Source organism: Microcaecilia unicolor, chromosome 8 (assembly GCF_901765095.1).
Source record: "Microcaecilia unicolor chromosome 8, aMicUni1.1, whole genome shotgun sequence".
Lineage (NCBI taxonomy): Eukaryota > Metazoa > Chordata > Amphibia > Gymnophiona > Siphonopidae > Microcaecilia > Microcaecilia unicolor.
Window position 1 is genome coordinate 92,372,158 of NC_044038.1, and position 21,815 is coordinate 92,393,972.

The window sequence follows — 21,815 nt, forward strand, 5'->3', positions numbered from 1 at the left end:
ATAGTACTACGAAAACCTGGTAAGCCTGAGGATCAACCAGAATCTTATCGTCCCCATTTCCCTGCTTAACACTGAGGTTAAGCTTTTGGCCAAGATATTGGCAAAACAGACTGGCGAGAGTCCTGCCATCCTTAGTAGCTGAGCCCCAATTTCCACACGGGGAAGGGTAATAGCCAAAAACTAAGACGGATCCTAGCGGCTTTAGAGACAATCAGATTGGAAGGGCTTCCAGCTCTACTTATCAGTTTCGACGCGGAAAAGCGTTGATAGGGTGGACTGGGCTTCTTGTTTGATATATTAAAGGCTTATGGGATAGAAGGCTGGTTTAATAAGGCTGTGCGGACGCTATATAGAGGACCCCGAGGCATGTGTGTATGCAAATGGTATTACCTCAGATAGATTTAAGATCAGAAGAGGGACTAGGCAGGGATGCCCGCTATCCCCATTATTGTTTGTTTTAACTTTGGACCCGCTGCTGCAGGAGTGTGCAGCTCAATTCGATGTGAAAGGGGTACATATAGGGGATTTTCTCTTTAAAACAGCTGCTTTTGCAGATGACTTATTGGTATTAATAACTGAACCTAGAGACTCCCTGCGCTATCTGATGGAGAGCCTAGAGGAGATACGGGGACTTTTCTGGTTTCCGCTTGAATATTTCAAAATCGGAGGCATTGGCCATTTCGGATGATCTGCGGAGATCGTGGGGAGCGGGATTCCCATTACAGTGGGGCAAACGATCATTTAAATATCTAGCGATACAATTGGCAATGAACCCGACAAAGCTATATGAAATCATGTCCCAAGGTTCCTTCAGGAGACAAAGGAGCAGCTGATGAATTGGGCTAACTGCCATTAACCTTATTGGGGACGATTACATCTGTTTAGAATGATGGTATTCCCTAGATGGCTCTACTTCTACAGACCCTTCCTCTGTGGCTGTTCAAAAAAGACTTAGGAAGCCCTTAGGAATTAGTGGTGAAATTCTGTTGGGGGGAGGGAAAATCTAAGTGAGGTGGAAATATTTATTAGGGGCACAAAAGATGGGTGGTTTAGGGCTCCCGGACATTCGGAATATAATCAGGCATGCCTGTTAAGGCATTTGAGAGACTGTTGATGGATTCCGATGTTTACACACATGTGGAACTAGAACGAGCCTACTTCAGGCCTTGGCATCTGGTTTCCCTGTTACATTCACCAGGGAGAGACTTGCCAGAAAGAGTACGGGGGAGTGTCTTGTTAAAGTCTTGTGATATTGTGGAAGACAGTGCTCTCATTTTGGGGGCAGGATAGCAGAGGAGTGTATGGTTACCTTTGAGGGGGAATGTATTATTTAGGCCTGGAGATGAAAATATGATTTTCCAACTATAGGGAATAGGGGGACTCCATTCGCTGGAACATCTGGTAACGGAGGATGGATCTCTGCTTTCGTATGCTGACTTTTTGGGGAAATGTGGGCAGGGGACGGCTGCCTGGTTGGCATATAGGCAGTTGTCTCACTATGTGAGTTCTCCTCCCACCGGATAGTCTGCGCCCACAGTTTGGGAGACAAGAGAATTATTAGAAGGAGATGCAGCGGGGCAAATTTCAGTGTCCTGGTTTTATGGTAAGTTGAGTAGACTCTCAATGGAGCGGGATTTGACAGAGGTGCAAACAGTTGGAAGCATAGAGTCGGGCAAAAACATTTTCACACAATGATATTGTCAGCTCTTCAGAGTGGGGTGGTTATGGTACACAGTGCAGAACTACAGGAATGTCACTTTCGCACTATTCATCGAGCATATTTCTCTCAGAGACAAGCTTTTAGGGCAGGAGTGTTGACCATACAGCATTGCAGGAAGTGTCACAGGTTAGAGGCAATTTTTTCATGGTATCTGGCAATGTGGGTCGATCTCTCTATTCTGGTCGGCGGTTGGCAAATACTTGACCAAAGTGCTGGGGCGCACAATAACTATAACTCTTGAAAGAGCTGTATTTAGCTCGCCTAGACTCTAGTTGGGAACCACAAAGGGAGGGAGAAATTGTTCCTTGGAAGGCCTGTATATTGGGAAAAAATGCATTCTCATTCATTGGACTAGTGATTGCCCACCCTCCTTTTGGCACTGGAGGAATCGACTCCATGAATTGTTAACATGGGAGTCTAGAGGGGCGGGTCTGTCACCGGGAAGGCAGCGGAGGTTTCTAGCAGTATGGGGGGCATACATAAACACTATCTCACTGAAGGTGAGAATCATATTTGAATAGGCTTCCTGGGAATCAGTGAAGGGAAGTTGAAATGTGAGCAATGCCTGGGGGAGGGGAGGGGGGAGGATCTGGAGATAGGGAAGAAATGTTTTGGGTTAGGGAGTTTAAGGACAAGTTCTGGTTCTGTTAATAGGATGTCATACTGTCTATATTAACCATGTTTCAATATATCTCATGGTGATATCTTCTGATACAAGGAAGTGTAAGCTAATATCACTATGTAACTGTGGAAGCATAACATACTTGAGAAGGGGGAGAGGGATGAGAGAAAAGTTGTTAAACCACAAAATATGATGGCTGATATGCACTTTAATTATTCCTGATGCTTGAGAGTTTATTAACGCGTTGTGTTAACTTTGTCATTGTATGGTTTTATGCCTTTGTATGTTGTCATCAATAAAAATATTGAAATATAAAATGAACCAACAAATGTTCACCCTACGGGTCTTCAGAAAGTATAACTCAAACTGCTGGCCCGTTCGACTGTCCTTCCTTGGGTAACTGCAATCCTTCATTCAAACATCGATCCCCACTGTTGTTGATGTGGTGGATCTAGAACTGTACTCAGCACCTTACTGTTTAAAGCATTTCAACCCAACGCTAACATAGCGTTTCTCCCTTTGGCTTCTTCAGGGGTTGAGCTACAATAAAATAGATACAACAACCAGCTAAAATCATCAACTACCTGTACTTCTTCCTCTACATTAACATAAAGAATTACTAAAATTCATACCTTATAACTTTTAATCGGCTGCTTGCACAGGACCGACCTCATTGTTGTCCTGGAAAATGGTGCTGCTGCTGAAGACGCCAGCGCATGCGCCCTCCATATATATGGCAGGGGAGAACAGATGTAGCCAACCAGAGAGCCAAACTCATAGCCCAGCCCACTCCACTTCCCTATTGAGACCCCTGGGATAAACTGTACCCCATTCAAAGATAAATCTCTGCTCTTTGTTTAACATTTTGTGTAATATATTACCCGTCTGTGTCAAACTGATAAAGAACCACAAATCGCAATGAGGAGATGGGGTGTTTTTCTGCGAGCCAGTGCTCTACTAACGGAGCCTCTATTTTACTCAACCTGATATTACTAAGGTGTTGCGCCAATCGGTGTTTCATTTTTTTCACAGTCTGACAAATGTACCACTTGCCACAAGGGCAAGTGATACCATATATAACCATCTCTTAGTCACAATCCGTCCTGCTTTGAAGGTAATATTTTTTGTTATTAGGATGATGCGGAATAGGTACCCATGTGGTTTCCCACACACACACGCAATATACACAGCCCTTACATTTAAAGTGACCCCTCTCCTAACCATCTATTGTGTCACACGTTTTTAAACGTTCTCCTACATTACGACCACGTGAAAACGCAAATCTGGGTTTGTCCTCGAACCCGGGTATTATCCCTAACATTGGCCAATATTTGTTGATAATGTTTTTAATTTGAAAAATACCTGGTTCATTTGGTAAAATGCATGTTATATTATTTTGATTATCATGCGCTGTACTATCAGCCTCTAACAGCCATTCTCTTTGAGCATTATAAGCTCTTTTAAATGCTCTCCTGACTATTTTTCTGGGATAACCCCTATGTAGAATTGTTCCTGCATGTCAATGGCTTCATCTGTGAACACTTGTTAGAGCATAACCTACAGATTCTGAGGAATTGCCCCACAGGTATACTATTTTTCAGCGGTCTGGGATGCTGTCTCTCATAATGCAGCAGCGTATTCCGATCTGTGGGTTTTCTATAACCCCTTGTTTCAAACCTTCCTGCTGCATAGCTAATATGAATATCCAAAAAATCCACCTCTGTCCCTTTACCTTGACATGAAACTCAATGTTCCTATCTGCCTGATTCAGTTATTCTAAAAAATCTTGCAACTCTTCCTGACTGCCTTTCCATATCACCAGCACATCGTCTATGTACCTCCACCAGGAGATCACAGACAATCTAAATGGACTCCTATCAATAAACTTTTCTTCAAACGAGGCCATATATAAGCAGGCGACCAAGGAGGCTACAGTAGCCCCCATCGCCACCCCTTTGATTTGAAGGTAGTATTTTCGCTGATACCCCGCATTCAGGTTTCCATGGTGTTGACGTTGTTGAGTTTGAAATCACTTGATAATTTCTTGCTGTTAAAAAGCCTTTAAACCATCTTAGTACGTTTCCTCCAATCCTGAAGTAGTCTAGGATGTTCAAGAGTATTTGGTGGCTGACCATGTCGAACGCGCTGGACATATCGAATTATAAGAGTAGCACATTGTTTCCCGTTGCAATTAGTTGTTTAAATTTGGTTATGAGAGTGGTTCCTGACAATGGTGGAGCAGCTCTCGGCGACCCTCAGGATTGCAAAATGAAGACCTTGCTGAAGCATAGCTTTGATCTCTCTTCTCTGCTCTGCAGACATCCATTTGTGGGGCCTGGTGGCTAGGGCTTATTTTAGGTGGGCTGAAAAGATCCTCAGTGACATGTCCGTGGGACAGTCGGGGGTGACTAAGGAGATAGTGAAGATAGAGATGGGTTTCTCCTTCCTTGCTGATGCATTTATGATTTGTTGCAAGCCTTGTTGAAAAATATGGTGCTAGTAGTAGCTGCCTGGAGAGCTCTGTGGTTACAAGGCAGCAGATGCAGCTTCTTAATCCAAACTGTGTTCACTTCCCTTCAGGAGTTGATGCTCTTTGAGTAAGAGCTAGATAAGTTGGTGAAAGGCTTAGAGGAAGCCAGAGTCCCTAGATTGCCTGAGGATAAGCCCAAAGGTTTGGGTAGAGGTACTTCAACCCGAGGTGGATTTAGGGATGCTCGCAGGTACCATCTAGGCAGGAGAAACCCAGGCCTTTCATGGCAGTCGCCGGGGAGGGCGGAGGGAGTCCTCATCCTTTTCTGAGCCAATATCCTAAGAGCTCTGACACCTTCATTGGGCTCCAGAAGACTGACTAGAGGGAAACTTTTACCAGAGGTGGGCCCAGATAACCACAGATCAATGGATGCTTGAGGTTTGTTCGCAAAGGCTACACTTTGGACTTCAACTGTCTGTTGCTGAATTTGTTTCTGGAGTCTCTCTACCATGCCCACTGAAAGACTAGGGTGGTCAGAGATAACCTTGTGAAGGCTCCTGTGGTTACAGGCAGTGGTTCCGGTTCCCCCGAGTGAGTGCGATTTGGGCACCTACTCTTTCATGGTTCCCAAGAAAGAAGGTACTTTTCAGCCTATTCTAGATCTCAAGTGGGTAAACTGTGCCTTGAAAGTTCCAAGTTTGTGAATGGAAACTTTGCATTTGGGCATTGGAGCAGTTTGGTGCGGCAAGTTTCTAACCTTCTTGGGTCTCACAGAGGCCTGTCTGCATATCCCCATTTGAAAAGCTCAGTAGAGGTTTCTTTGTTTTGCAGTCATAGGGAAGCATTTTCAATTTTGTACTCTGCCAGATGAATTGGCCACGCTCCCCAAATGATTGTGGTTCTGACGCTGCACAAGGAGGACATTCTGGTGCATCCTTATCTCAACGAGTGGTTGATTCACTCAAAGTCCTTTCAGGAAAGTGAAAGGGTTACCTCCTGGATTGTGAGTTTCCTGTAGCACCTTGATTGTGTGGTAAATCTGGCCAAGAGTTATCTACTTCCAACACAGTCTCTGGAGTATCTGTGGGGCTCCTGGAATATCTGCCCCCAGACAGGATTTGCAAGCTCCAGAACCAAGTGTGCAATCTTCTGTAAGCAGGAGCCCCTCAAGCCAGGGATTCCCTTCAGGTTTTGAGGTTGATAACTGTCACTCTGGAGGTGGTGTAATGGGCCAGGGCACACATGCATTCATTGCAGTAGGCTCTGTTGTCGTATTGGTTTCCCCAACAGCACAGTCTGGTGATGGAGCCTTCAGCGGTAGCTCAATCCTGTTCACCTTCAGCAGGGAGTGAGTCTTGAGCCACCATTATGGACAGTGGTGACAACGGATGCCAGTCTCTTGGGCTGGGGAGCTCATTGTCTTAGCCAGGTGACCCAGGGGCATCGGACAGCCTTGGAGGCCTTGTGGTTGATCAGCAGACTGGAGATTTGGGCAATTCATCACACCCTGAAAGCCTTTCAACCGATTCTGGATGGCGAAACGGTAAGGGTTCTCTCAAGACAGTGCCATGGCGGTGAATCTCCAGAGTGGCACAGAGAGCAGTCAGGTGGTAACAGAAGCATCCATTCTTCTTTTCTGGTGCAGGGTACATCTGATGGACCTCTTAGTGGCCCATGTGGCAGGTGTGGGCAACGTGCAAGCAGACCTCTTAAGCAGAGACACCTTGGACCCGACAGAATGGAGTTTGGGCCACAAGGCATTCAACACAATCATTCACACCTTCCAGTGATGGATTTCATGGCAACAGCGGTAAATGCACAGGTACCTTGGATTTTCATTTGTAGGCGAAAAGCAACATCGGAGGGCATAAACACTCTCTTACAACCCTGGCCATCTCGGACCCTCCTGTATGTTTTCCCTTCTGGCCATTAGTGGGATGTCATTCAGCGCATAGAAGTCACGAGGCCGGTCGTCCTGGTGGCTCTGGTTTGGCCTAGAAGACTAGTATGGGGACCTAATCTGCCTAGTGATGAGCAGTCTGGCCTGCAGAGGCAGGGTCCAGTCATCATGCCAAAAACATCTTTGTTCTCTCTTATGGCTTGGCTTTTGAGAGGGCAAGATTGGAAAAGTGAGGCTTTGACACACTGGTTATAGGTACCATGTTGCAGTCACGAAGATAATCTACTTTACCTATCTGCAGGTCTGGTGCATTTTCGAAGGTTAGTGTCCGGAGAACGGAGTCTGCCTGTTATGATGTTCTGTGGTAGAAATTCTGGATTTACTGCAAGATGGCTTGGATAAGAGCTTTGCTTTAGCATCCTTGAAGGTTCAGTTGGAGGCAGTGTCTTGTTTTAGAGGGTGGATTTATGGTAAGTCTTTGGCTTCCTCGGATGCTGTGCGGTTTCTGCAGGGAGTTAAGCTTCTCCAACCTCCCCGATGCCCAGTGATTTCTCATTGGGATTTGAATCTGTTTGTGTTGGTGTTCACCCTATTTGAGCCTTTGGCAGATTGCTCCTTGAAAGATCTCTCTGAATTAGAACATAAAGAACATAAGCGTTGCCATTCTGGGACAGACTGAAGGTCCATCAATCCCAGCATCCAACAGTGGTCAATCCATATTACAAGTTCCTGGCAAGATCCCAAAACAGTAAAATACATTTTATGCTGCTTATCCTACAAATAAGAAGTGGATTTTCCCCAATTCCATCTTAATAATGGCTTATAGACTTTTCTTTTAGGAAGTTATCCAAACCTTTTTTAAACCCCACTAAGCTAACTGGTTTACCACATTCTCTGTCAACAAATTCCAGAGTTTAATTACACATTGAGTGACAAAATATTTTCTTTGATTTGTTTTAAATTTACTAAATAGATTCATTTGTGCACCCCCCCCCCCCCAAGTATTTTTGGAAAGAGTAAACAGGCGATTCACATCTACCCATTCCACTCCACTCCACTCATTATTTTATAGACATACATCAGATCTCCCCTCAGCCGTCTTTTCTCCAAGCTGAAGAGCCCTAGCCACTTTAGCCTTTCATAGGGAAGTTGTCCCATCCCTTTTATCATTTTTGTCACCCTTTTCTGTACCTTTTCTAATTCCACAATCAGACTCATTTTCAAAAGAGAAAAACGTCCAAAAAGTGACATAAGTCTGCATTTGGACGTTTTTCTCACAAAAACCCCCGCGGAACTCAACGAGGTGTGCCAGGGGCATGTTCAAGGTGGGACTTAGACATTTTTCAGCCATAATGGAACAAAACAAAAAAGTCCAGGACTAAAACTTGGACATTTTGAGCTAGACCTGTTTTTATAACGAATAGCTGCAGTGGGAATTGAACCCACTACCCCAGGATCAAAGTCCACTGCACTAAACACTAGGCTACTCCTCCACTTCATACAAAAAGGTGCCCCAAATGACCAGATGACCACTAGAGGGAATCAGGGATCACCTTCCCTTACTCCCCCAGTGGTCATTAACACCCCTCCCACCCTCAAAAAATGTGATTAAAAATATTACTTGCCAGACTCTATGCCAGCCTCAGACCCATTAGAATAGCATGCAGGTCCCTGGAGTAGTCTAATAGTGGTTCAGTGCACTGCAGACAGGTGGACCCAGGCTTCTACCTCCCCCTACCTATTACACTTGTGGAGGAAACTGTGAGCCCTCCAAAACCCACCAGAAACCAACTGTACCCACATATTGGTGCTCCCTTCACCTGTAAGGGCTATGATAGTGGTGTACAGTTGGGGGTAGTGGGTTTTGGATTGGTTTTGGGGGGCTCAGCAGACAAGGTAAGGGAGCAATGGTGAGATGTGTACCTGGGAGCATTTTATAAAGTTCACTGCAGTGCCCCCAAGGATGCCCTATTGCTTTCCTGGGATGTCACTTTTCCTCTATTCTACCTGATGCCAAGCTTTCTATTTTTTTTATAACATCCAAGCCTTGTGTCTGTTGGTTATCAGTAGATTTGGGCTTTGAATTTAGATCTATAGATAAAAAGGAGATCTCATTACATATATCTAAATACCAGAGTGCTATTTTTCCATACTTCATAGCAAGAATGTACATCCCCTAATTATCTGTCCCAATGCAACTGAAGCTTTTACCTCCTCAGTGCATGTAAATGGTTTCATCCCTGTGTGGATTCTCTGAGAGTAGTCCTCCGCACGCACCCTAAGTTCTTGCCGAAGGTGGTGTCGGAGTTCCATCTGAACCAGTCAATTGTTTTGTTAACATTTTTCCCCGTCCTCATACCCGTCTTGCTGAACGTCAGTTGCACACCTTGGACTGCAAGAGAGCATTGGCTTTTTACGTGGAGTGAACAGGCCCCTTCAGACAGTCCACCAAAATGTTTGTTTCTTTTGATCCCAACAGAAGGGGAGTTGCAGTCGGGAAACGCACCATTTCCAATTGGCTAGCAGATTGCATTTCCTTCACTTACGCCCAAGCTGGGCTGACTCTTGAGGGTCATGTCACGGCTCATAGTGTTAGAGCCATGGCTGCATCGGTGGCCCACTTGAAGTTAGCCACTATAGAAGAGATTTGCAAGGCTGCGACGTTGTCGTCAATCCACACAATCACATCTCACTACTGCCTTCAGCAAGATACCCGACGCGGCAGTCGGTGCTGCAGAATCTGTTCAGGGTTTAGAATCCAACTCCACCCCCCTAGGCCCATTTTTATTCTGTTCCAGGCTGCACTCTCAGTTAGTTCTAGTTTGTAGGTCAGTCCTTCTTATGTCCTCACCGTTGCGAGGCCCAATTGACCTTTCTTTGTTGTTTTGAGTGAGCCTGGGTGCTAGGGATACCCCAGTCATGAGAACAAGCAGCCTGCTTGTCCTCAGAGAAAGCAAAGGTACATACCTGTAGCAGGTATTCTCTGAGGACAGCAGGCTGATTGTTCTCACAAACCTGCCCACCTCCCCTCTTGGAGTTGTCCTTCTCCTTGTTATTGCTTTCTTATCTAACTGAGCGGGACTCTCACGCGACAGGCGGGAAGATGGCCGTGCATGCGCAGTGCGTGCACCCCGCGCGCTGGAAGGCTCTGGCAAACTTTTTTATTGCTATGGAAGATTTCTGTTCCTGGGCCACCATGGACGCCGACCCAGTCGTGAGAACAATCAGCCTGCTGTCCTCGGAGAATACCTGCTACAGGTATGTATCTTCACTTTACTCCTGTATGTATTCTCTGGTGCGTTGTGAGGTTTACCTTCTGACCAAAGCTTTTACCACACTCTGTACATGCAAATGGTTTCTCTCCTGTATGGACTCTCTGATGCACTTTGAGATTTACATTACAACCAAAGCTTTTACCACACTTAGAACATGTGAATGGTTTCACTCTATTGTGGATTTTCTTGTGGGTTTTGTATGTTTCGCATTTGGACGTTTTTTGTTTGAAAATGGACCAAAAAAATAAAACATCCAAATCACAAAACATTTTTCCAAACAGTGTTTTCTAAAGGAAATGAGAGACGTTTTTGTTTGCTGAAAATGACCTTCTTTCCTTTTCAGATTTTGGACGTTTTTGTTAAACGTCCGAATTCAGACTTAGATATCATATCGAAAATGCCCCTCCACATCTTTTTTGAGATGCAGTGACTAGAATTGTACACAGTATTCGAGGTGCAGTCACACCATGGAGCAATACAAAGGCATTATATAACGTCCTCACGTTTTTTTTCCATTTCTTTCCTAATAGTACTTAACATTATATTTGATTTCTTAGCCACCGCCGCACCACACTGAGCTGAGGGTTTCAACATATCATCAATGATAACACCTAGATCCCTTTCCTGGTCGGTGATTCCTAATGTGGAACCATGCATCATGTAGCTATAGTTCAGGTTCTTCTGTGCATCACTTTGCACCACTTTGCACTTGCTCACATTAAACGTCATCTGCCATTTGAATGCCCAGTCTCGTAGTCTCATAAGGTCCTCTTGTAATTTTTCACAATCCTCTTACGATTTATCAACTTTGGATTACTTTCTGTCATCAAAAAATTTAATTACCTCACTAGTTACTTCTGTCTCTAGACCATTTATAAATATGTTAAAAAAACAGCAGTCCCAGCACAGACCCCCGCGGAACCCCACTATGTGCCCTTCTCCATTGAGAATACTGACCATTTAACCCTACTCTCTGTTTTCTATCTTTTAACCAGTTTTTATGTTTCAACAATTTTTATTGATGATATTAAAGATATAATACAACCAAGAAACTCAACTGGTATCACATTAATGAACATGTCCACATCTCGAAGAGTTAACTTTTCAGTGCTGTCATCAATGTTTTATTATGTTATCCCCCCCCCCCCTCCTTCTTAACTTAGTAAACATCAAACTATTAACTCCTCTATGCCTCCCCATCCCACTCCTAGACCCCTTCCCCCACTAGACCATATACTGAATATAGAAAATACTACATTTTATCACAAAGTTACAACAGTAAAACAAACACTAAAAATCTTCCCCCCTCCCCTGCTGAGAGATATCCAAGCCCCCAATCTCTATCCACCATGGATAGCCTCGTCTCATTACATATCTACAAGGAATTCACCACTAAACTTCTTCCTTTGGAAGACAAACTTTGGATATATGGCCCCCAAATATCTAGAAACCGCCTCCGTCGCCCAGGGGAGCTGCCTACACCTCGTCTTTCAAACAACATGAACTCATGCAGTTTGTTCCGCCAGTGCCAGAAATCCGGGGGGGGGGGGGGGGGTCTCCGCCACCCACTGGCTCATTATTAGTCTCTTGCCAACCAAACAGGCTTTCTGCACCAATTGGCAAGCCGAACCACCTTGCAAAAGGAAGGCCTCATATTTGTCCAACAAAATTCCCGTCGGGGAGCACATGACTCTCAAATCCAAAAGGTCTGCCAGGTACTGAACAATGGAGTCCCAAAAATGTTGCACCGTATAACAACTCCACAAACAGTGGAAAAGAGACCCTGGAGCCCTCCCACACTTCCCACACAACGGCGTGGATATCCCCCCCATCTTAAATATCTGAGCCTTTGTTAGGTAGGCCCTATGTAAAATACGATATTGGCATTCTCTCAGTCCTGCATTGCCCGTCAAACCTGATATTCTGGCTGTCAGAACATCGAAGTCTAAGGTGATATTCGGCCTCTCCAAGTCTCTTGCCCACCTCTGTTGGATGTGCTCTCAGGCCTTGGGCACTAGAAACTTCCCTAACACCTTGTGCAACCCAGAGATAGAAAGACGCTCACTCTGTACCGAATGAAAGAACTGCCTCAGGAGACGACAGTGTCCAGAGCCCAAAGCCTCTGTCTCTAATGAATCTACATAATGTTTCAACTGGGCATAAGCAAAAGCACCTCCCATATCAAAACCTAACCCCAGTGCCCCAAGGTTCAACATTAAGCCCTGCCGGTTCAACACATGCTCCAACCTAGTTATCCCTTGTCGCGCCCATGTCCGAAAAACCCCATTCTCCGAGGACAAGCATGCTGCTTGTTCTCACTGATGGGGTGACGTCCACGGCAGCCCCTCCAATCGGAAACTTCACTAGCAAAGGCCTTTGTTAGTCCTCGCGCGCCCATGCGCACCGCGCATGCGCGGCCGTCTTCCTGCCCGAACCGGCTCGTGTTCGTCAGTCTTCTTTTGTCCGCGCTCGGGACGGTCGTGTTTTGCGCCGTTTCGCGCCCCTCAAAGTTGACCCTCGCGCGTCTTCGCGATTTTTGCTGGAAAAAAAAAGGGACCTTTATGGTCTTTACCCCTTTCCCGTGCTTCCAGTTTTTGCCCCACGTAAGTTTCCTTTCGCTTTCGGGGTAGGCCTTTTTTTGAGGCCTCGGTACGGGTTTTTTCTCTCCCTATTTTTGGTGCCTATATCGCCATTACGAATTTTGATTTCGCCAGCGTGATTTTTCCGCCCATGTCATCGAAGTCTCCCAGCGGCTTCAAGAAATGCACCCAGTGCGCCCGGGTAATCTCGCTCACTGATAGGCACGCGTCGTGTCTTCAGTGTCTGGGGGCTGGGCACCGCCCGCAGGCCTGTAGTCTTTGCGCCCTTTTACAGATGAGGACTCAGGTAGCGAGATTGGCCCAGTGGAACGTGTTGTTCTCGGACTCTTCGTCGACAACAGCACCGGGGGCATCGAGTGCATCGACGTCGACAGCATCAAGACCTTCGACCTCGGCATCGACTGCATCGACCCTCTGCATCGTCTGTACCGAGACATCGAAAGGCTGCGTCGGCGTCGGTGGTACCGGGACCTCCACTAGTGCTGATGTCGTCGGACGGTGGTGCTTCGACTGGAGTGCAGGTGAGGGCTGTCCATTCCCCTGCTGGTGGCGGTGAGCCTTCGGGTGGGTCTCCCCCTACCCTGAGGGCTCCTGCGGTACAGCCCCCCCGAGACCGACCTTCTTCGGCCTCGGCCCCGAGGAAGCGACGGTTGGATTCTACGTCCTCGTCGGTACCGGGAAGCTCCGGTGACATGCTTCGTTTGAAAAAGTCAAAGAAGCATCGACACCGGTCTCCTTCCCGCATCGGTACCGAGAGCTCTGAGTCGTCGAGGGAGTCGGCACCCAGTAGGCATCGGCACCGGGAGGGGCCGCTCACCCTCTGTTCAGGAGGTGTCGATGCGCTCCACTTTGGACAGCCCGGAACAGCCTCCACGCCCGGAACAGACTTTGACCTCGACGCCTGCATCGGCTTCCATGTCTTTCTCCACAGCCGCTCCGCACGAGAGTCTCCGGGCCGTTCTCCCAGAGATCCTGGGAGAGCTGTTGCGCCCTTCCCCTCCGGTACCGGGGGTGTTTGCGCCACCGGTACCGCCGAGGGAGGCGCCGGCTGGCCCCTTGCCCGGGGTGAGGTCTCCGACATCGGTGCCGCTTGCGGTACCGACTGCGGTCGCCTCCCAGGAAGGCTCCCCGACGACGTCGGCGGAGGGAGCTTCGCCGGTGCTGGCGAAGGAGTCTACCTCTAGACGCTCCCACCGTGGCCGTGTTTCCACGGAGTCGAGCCGGGCACGGCTTCAGACACAGGTTCATGAACTTGTGTCTGATACCGATGGTGAGGCCTCGTGGGAGGAGGAGGAGGAGGACATCAGATATTTCTCTGACGAGGAGTCTGATGGCCTTCCTTCTGATCCCACTCCCTCCCCTGAAAGGCAGCTTTCTCCTCCCCCCGAGAGTCTGTCTTTTGCGGCCTTTGTCCGGGAGATGTCTACGGCCATCCCCTTCCCGGTGGTTGTGGAGGACGAGCCCAGGGCTGAAATATTTGAGCTCTTGGACTATCCTTCTCCACCTAAGGAAGCGTCCACAGTACCCATGCATCATGTCCTAAAAAAGACATTGCTGGCGAACTGGACCAAGCCTTTAAGTAATCCCCACATTCCCAAGAAGATCGAGTCCCAGTACAGGATCCATGGGGACCCAGAGCTGATGCGCACTCAGTTGCCTCACAACTCTGGTGTGGTGGATCTGCCCCTAAAGAAGGCTAAGAGTTCTAGGGAGCATGCTTCGGCGCCCCCGGGCAAGGACTCTAGAACCTTAGATTCCTTTGGGAGGAAGGCCTACCATTTTTCTATGCTCGTGGCCAAAATCCAGTCTTACCAGCTCTACACGAGCATACATATGCGGAACAATGTGCGGCAGTTGGCGGGCTTGGTGGACAAGCTCCCTCCTGAGCAAGCCAAGCCATTTCAGGAGGTGGTCAGGCAGCTGAAGGCGTGCAGAAAATTTCTGGCCAGAGGGGTATATATGATACCTTTGATGTTGCGTCCAGGGCCGCTGCTCAAGGTGTGGTGATGCGCAGACTCTCATGGCTGCGTGCCTCCGACCTGGAGAATAGGATCCAGCAGCGGATTGCGGACTCCCCTTGCCGAGCGGACAATATTTTTGGAGAGAAAGTCGAACAGGTGGTAGAGCAGCTCCACCAGCGGGATACCGCTTTCGACAAGTTCTCCCGCCGGCAGCCTTCAGCATCTACCTCCACAGGTAGACGTTTTTATGGGGGAAGGAAGACTGTTCTCTACTCTTCTGGTAAGCGTAGATACAATCCTCCTTCTCGACAGCCTGCGGCCCAGGCTAAGCCCCAGCGCGCTCGCTCTCGTCAGCAGTGTGCGCCTCAGTAAGGCCCCACGGCTCCCCAGCAAAAGCAGGGGACAAGCTTTTGACTGGCTCCAACAGCGCATAGCCGACATCAACGTGTCAGTGCCGGGCGATCTGCCGGTCGGGGGGAGGTTGAAAGTTTTTCACCAAAGGTGGCCTCTTATAACCTCCAACCGTTGGGTTCTTCAAATAGTCCGGCAAGGATACACCCTCAATTTGGCCTCCAAACCTCCAAATTGCCCACCGGGAGCTCAATCCTACAGCTTCCAGCACAAGCAGGTACTTGCAGAGGAACTCTCCGCCCTTCTCAGCGCCAATGCGGTCGAGCCCGTGCCATCCGGGCAAGAAGGGCTGGGATTCTATTCCAGGTACTTCCTTGTGGAAAAGAAAACAGGGGGGATGCGTCCCATCCTAGACCTAAGGGCCCTGAACAAATATCTGGTCAAGGAAAAGTTCAGGATGCTTTCCCTGGGCACCCTTCTCCCCATGATTCAGGAAAACGATTGGCTATGCTCTCTGGACTTGAAGGACGCCTACACGCACATCCCGATACTGCTAGCTCACAGACAGTATCTGCGATTTCAGCTGGGCACACATCACTTCCAGTACTGTGTGCTGACCTTTGGGCTTGCCTCTGCGCCAGAGTGTTCACGAAGTGCTTGGCTGTAGTAGCAGTGGCGCTTCGCAGGCTGGGAGTACACGTGTTCCCCTATCTCGATGATTGGCTGGTGAAGAACACATCTGAGGCAGGAGCTCTACAGTCCATGCAGATGACTATTCGCCTCCTGGAGCTACTGAGATTTGTGATAAATTATCCAAAGTCCCATCTTCTCCCAGTACAGAGACTCGAATTCATAGGAGCTCTGCTGGATTCTCGGACGGCTCATGCCTATCTCCCAGAGACGAGAGCCAACAACTTGTTGTCTCTCGTCTCGCAGGTGCGAGCGTCCCAGCAGATCACAGCTCGGCAGATGTTGAGATTGCTGGGCCACATGGCCTCCACAGTTCGTGACTCCCATGGCCCGCCTTCGCATGCGATCTGCTCAATGGACCCTAGCTTCCCAGTGGTTTCAGGCTGCTGGGGATCTAGAAGACGTGATCCACCTGTCCACGAGTTTTCTCAACTCCCTGTATTGGTGGACGATTTGGTCCAATTTGACTCTGGGACGTCCTTTCCAAATTCCTCAGCCACAAAAAGTGCTGACTACGGATGCGTCTCTTCTGGGGTGGGGAGCTCATGTCGATGGGCTTCACACCCAAGGAAGCTGGTCCCTCCAGGAACGCGATCTGCAGATCAATCTCCTGGAGTTACGATCTGGAACGCTCTGAAGGCTTTCAGAGATTGGCTGTCCCACCAAATTATCCAAATTCAGACAGACAACCAGGTTGCCATGTATTACATCAACAAGCAGGGGGGCACCGGATCTCGCCCCCTGTGTCAGGAAGCCGTCAGCATGTGGCTGTGGGCTCGCCGTTACGACATGTTGCTCCAAGCCACATATCTGGCAGGCGTAAACAACAGTCTGGCCGACAGGTTGAGCAGGATCATGCAACCTCACGAGTGGTCGTTCAATTCCAGGGTAGTGCGGCAGATCTTCCAAGTGTGGGGCACCCCCTTGGTGGATCTCTTTGCATCTCAGGCCAACCACAAGGTCCCTCAATTCTGTTCCAGACTTCAGTCCCAGGGCAGGCTGGCATCGGATGCCTTCCTCCTGGACTTGGGGGGAAGGTCTACTATATGCTTATCCTCCCATACCTCTGGTGGGGAAGACTTTGTTGAAACTCAAGCAAGACCGAGGCACCATGATTCTGATTGCTCCGTTTTGGCCGCATCAGATCTGGTTCCCTCTTCTTCTGGAGTTGTCCTTCGAAGAACCGTGGAGATTGGAGTGTTTTCCGACCCTCATCACACAGGACGAAGGGGCGCTTCTGTATCCCAACCTCCAGTCTCTGGCTCTCATGGCCTGGTTGTTGAGAGCGTAGACATCGCCTCTTTGGGTCTGTCAGAGGGTGTCTCCCGCATCTTGCTTGCTTCCAGGAAAGATTCCACTAAGAGGAGTTACTTCTTTCTATGGAGGAGGTTTGCCGTCGGTGTGACAGCAAGGCCCTAGATCCTCGCTCTTGTCCTATACAGACCCTGTTTGAATACCTTCTGCACTTGTCTGAGTCTGGTCTCAAGACCAACTCTGTAAGGGTTCACCTTAGCGCAATCAGTGCATACCATTACTGTGTGGAAGGTAAGCCGATCTCAGGACAGCCTTTAGTTGTTCGCTTCATGAGAGGTTTGCTTTTGTCCAAGCCCCCCGTCAAACCTCCTACAGTGTCATTGGATCTCAATGTCGTTCTCACCCAGCTGATGAAACCTCCTTTTGAGCCACTGAACTCCTGCCATCTGAAGTACTTGACCTGGAAGGTCATTTTCTTGGTGGCAGTTACTTCAGCTTGTAGAGTCAGTGAACTTCAGGCCCTGGTAGCCCAGGCCCCTTACACCAAATTTCATCATAACAGAGTAGTCCTCCGCACTCACCCTAAGTTCTTGCCGAAGGTTGTGTCGGAGTTCCATCTGAACCAGTCAATTGTCTTGCCAACATTTTTTTCCCGTCCTCATTCCTGCCCTGCTGAACGTCAGCTGCACACATTGGACTGCAAAAGAGCAATGGCCTTCTATCTGGAGCGGACACAGCCCAACAGACAGTCCGCCCAATTGTTTGTTTCTTTTGATGCCAACAGGAGGGGAGTGGCTGTGGGGAAACGCACCATATCCAATTGGCTAGCAGATTGCATTTCCTTCACTTACGCCCAGGCTGGGCTGGCTCTTGAGGGTCATGTCACGGCTCATAATGTTAGAGCCATGGCAGCGTCAGTGGCCCACTTGAAGTCAGCCACTATTGAAGAGATTTGCAAAGCTGCGACGTGGTCATCTGTCCACACATTCACATCTCATTACTGCCTGCAGCAGGATACCCGACGCGACAGTCGGTTCGGGCAGTCAGTGCTTCAGAATCTGTTCAGGGTTTAGAATCCAACTCCCCCCCCCCCCCCCCCCCCCCCCCCCCCCCAGGCCCATTTTTATTCTGTTCCAGGCTACACTCTCAGTTAGTTGGATAAATTGTTAGGTCAATCTCAGTTATGTCCTCGCTATTGCGAGGCCCAATTGACCATGTTTGTTGTTTTGAGTGAGCCTGGGGGCTAGGGATACCCCATCAGTGAGAACAAGCAGCCTGCTTGTCCTTGGAGAAAGCGAATGCTACATACCTGTAGAAGGTATTCTCCGAGGACAGCAGGCTGATTGTTCTCACAAACCCGCCCGCCTCCCCTTTGGAGTTGTGTCTTCCCTTGTTTTGTCTTGCTACATATGGGACTGATGAACACAAGCCGGTTCGGGCAGGAAGACGGCCGCGCATGCGCGGTGCACATGGGCGCGCGAGGACTAGCAAAGGCCTTTGCTAGTGAAGTTTCCGATTGGAGGGGCTGCCGTGGACGTCACCCCATCAGTGAGAACAATCAGCCTGCTGTCCTCGGAGAATACCTTCTACAGGTATGTAGCATTCGCTTTCTCCGAGCCCGGCCGTAACAACAAATTACCCCGGATAGGAAGAAGATCCGAGGTGTACCGACTCAAGCCAAACATCCGCATCTTATCTTTCCAAAGCTTCCGCATAGGGGCCTCTAATATACTGGTATGCAAATCAGCCGGAAGCGACTTACTGGGGGCCTGTATAAGGACGTGAAAATGACAAGGCGTATAATACTGACTTTCCAAGCGTCTCCAGGTATAATCATCCCGCGCCAAGAACTAGTCTCCAAGATATCGCAGAAGGCAAGCCCAATTATACCGTCGCAAATCTGGCAGACCTGGGCCACCTTCTCTCCCTGTCCCCTGCGATATATTCAGTGGCAGTTTTGCCTTCCTACCTCCCCAACAGAAACATCTAATCACCTTTTGCAACAAAGACAGATCTCTTGCATTCAAATAGATGGGCAGCATATATAACCAATGTAACCACCTAGGGAATTCCAGCATTCTGAACAGCTGAATCCGCCCAGTAAGCGACAACGGCAGAGACTGCCAAGCTCGCAGTCTCTCCGTTGTGGCCTTCAACAATCTGGAAACATTTAGGTGATATAACTCGGAAACTTTCATCGATATATGCAAGCCCAGGTACTTGAAAGATCCCTGCGCCCATCGAAGAGGAAATTCCCCACCCCAATCCTGCCGAACTCCATCCAAAGAAGACAATGCCATTAATTTATTATAATTGAGACGGAACCCCGCAAAATCTCCAAATTCATTAAAGAGCTCCAAAAGAGCTGGTAAAGAAGAACGTGGTTCCGTGAGATGTACGAGCAGGTTGTCTGCAAAAGCAGAGAGCAGGAACTCCAAATCCCCAACCTTTACCCCTTTAATCTCTGGGTGCTGTATGATTTCTCGAATAAGGGGGTCCAAGGATAAGATGAACAAAAGAGGGGACAAGGGACACCCCTGTCGCGCCCCTCTATGAATCCGAAAGGATCTTGAGCATGCTCCATTCACCCACACATAGGCCCTCGGCTCCGAGTATAAGACCTTAATAGCCTCTAAGAAAAAGCCCTCAAAACCATAATATCCCAAGACGGTGAACAGATAGGACCAGCTGTCCCGGTCAAACGCCTTTTCCCCATCAAAGCTGACTAAAAGCGAAGGTAGGTATCCCCGGGCCACAACCTCCAGGGAGGTCAATATAGATCGAACATTTTTCACTGCCGTCCTCCCCCTTACGAAACCCACCTGGGACACCTCAACCAAGGATGGTAAGACTAGTGCTAATCTATTGGCCAATATTTTTGCATATAGTTTCGCGTCCACGTTAATCAAGGAGATGGGTCTATAAGATTCGGGTTCCATCACGTTTTTCCCCTCTTTAGGTATTACGACAATCTGGGCCTCCTGAAACGTACCGGGGAGTGTCTGTGTAGCCACCATCGAGTTGAACAAATTCATTAATGGCATCTTGACCTGATCAAAGAACTGCTTATAGAACTCTATAGCCATCAGGTCCCGGAGCCTTGTGGGAAGCACTCTGCTGTAGGGCCAGCATCAGTTCCCTCTCTGTAAATGGCGCATTCAGACACTTCCTCTGTTGATCAGAAAGGCGGGGTAAAACCAGGTTATCCAGATACATAGTACTATCCAACACGATATCCCGGTCAGAGGCATACAGTGCTTCATAAAACTGACCAAAAGTATCCGCGATATCTCTAGCTTCTCTCAGCGTCCTCCCATCCTTAGCCTTCAACTGTGAAACACGATTAACACCCCTCTTTCCATGAAGCATCCTAGCCAGCAAGCGCCCCGCCTTATTGCCATGTTGGAACAAACAATATTTGTAATATAGCTGAGTCTTAACCGCCCTTTGATGTAACAATTCATTAAACTCTTTCTGTGTCTCTAACAAAGCCACTTTGCGTGCAACCGTAGGTGAGTGCCTATATTCTCTCCGCTGCCTCTGAACTAAGACTCCCAGCCGAACAATTTCCCTGCCCCTCATTTTCTGTTTATTCGCTGAATAAGAAATAATATCCCCTCGTAATACGGCCTTTGCTATTTCCCAGAATAGAGCAGGCTGGTCTACATGTTCTCCATTATGGTAGGCATAATCCTCCCATCTATCCACCAAATGCTTATGAAATCTCGAATCCCACACCAACTCCAAAGGATATTTCCACATCCAACTACCCGAACCTCTCAGCTTGTCTCTCAACACCAGCTAGACCAAAGCATGGTCGGATACTGCATATGGACCGATCTCCGCCTGCTGCACCCGAGAGAACAAGGAGCGGGAGACAAACAAATAGTCAAGATGGGATTGAGAGTCATGTGCCCGGGAGAGATGGGTGTAGTCCCTCTCAGACGAATGTAACATCCGCCACACATCTACCAGCGCCAGGGCTTTACATAGGGAAGATAGCGCTCTGTAACTTCCCCCCGGATTCTGGCCACCTGGACTGGAACGGTCCACGAGAGGATCAAACACTAAGTTGAAGTCTCCTCCCACAATCAGCTCCCCTTCTGCGTGCAGAGACAGTCTCCTAATCCATTAAAAACATTGGGGGCATAGACATTACAAAACCCGAGAGGGCAGCCATTTATCTCCACCTTAGCCAGGATCCACCTGCCGTCCGGATCAGCCCAGACGGAATTGATCTGAAGCGGGATGCCTTTCCTGAAAAGGATCATCACCCCTGCCTTTCGACCCACCGCCGGGACTTCCACTAAAGAGCCCACCCACCCTCTTTTAAATTTGGCATGTTTTCCTGAGGACAGGTGTGTCTCCTGAAGGAGAGCCACATCAGCCCTCTGCCTCTGTAACACCTGCAGTACCTTAGTACACTTAATAAGGGAGGAAACCCCCCCCCCCCCCACGTTCCACGAAATTATGTTAAGTGACCCCATAGACCCAGTAATCATTAATTTTTCTATTAATGCGAATCTCATCTGAAAACAGGAGAGCAGGCCCCCCAGCCCACGGGCCTCCCCCCCTTCCGCCATCCATTCCAAGAACTGTTTCTCCCCCCTTCTCCCAGATATCTCCTCAGCCCCTCCACCCCCCCGCTGTATAACCCCTCATAGCTCCTAAAAAGCGAAATCACGCGAGCTCCCTCCCTCCCTCCCTCCCTCCCTACCTACCTATACCCAATCCAATTCCAAACATCCATCGCATTCACCCACTTGTATCATTACCCATATGAGTATGCCTTGGTCCTTGCCCTAATCCCATAACTTCTCCTTTACCTCATAATTCACTCTCTTTTTCCAATGCAGGAACCCCAACAAGCTAATATAATAAAACAACATTTCCCCAGGTCCCCATCCTAAAACCGACCCAACAACAATGCAGATAACATCATATTAGCATTGTACAAGAAAAACTCAAGTAG

The 21,815-nt window shown here is 48.4% G+C and overlaps 1 protein-coding gene across 1 annotated transcript in view; it reads left to right on the forward strand.

Moving 5' to 3' along the window:
* KMT2B (lysine methyltransferase 2B) overlaps positions 1-21,815 on the forward strand; it is an 880,409-nt gene that overhangs the window by 606,656 nt on the left and 251,938 nt on the right.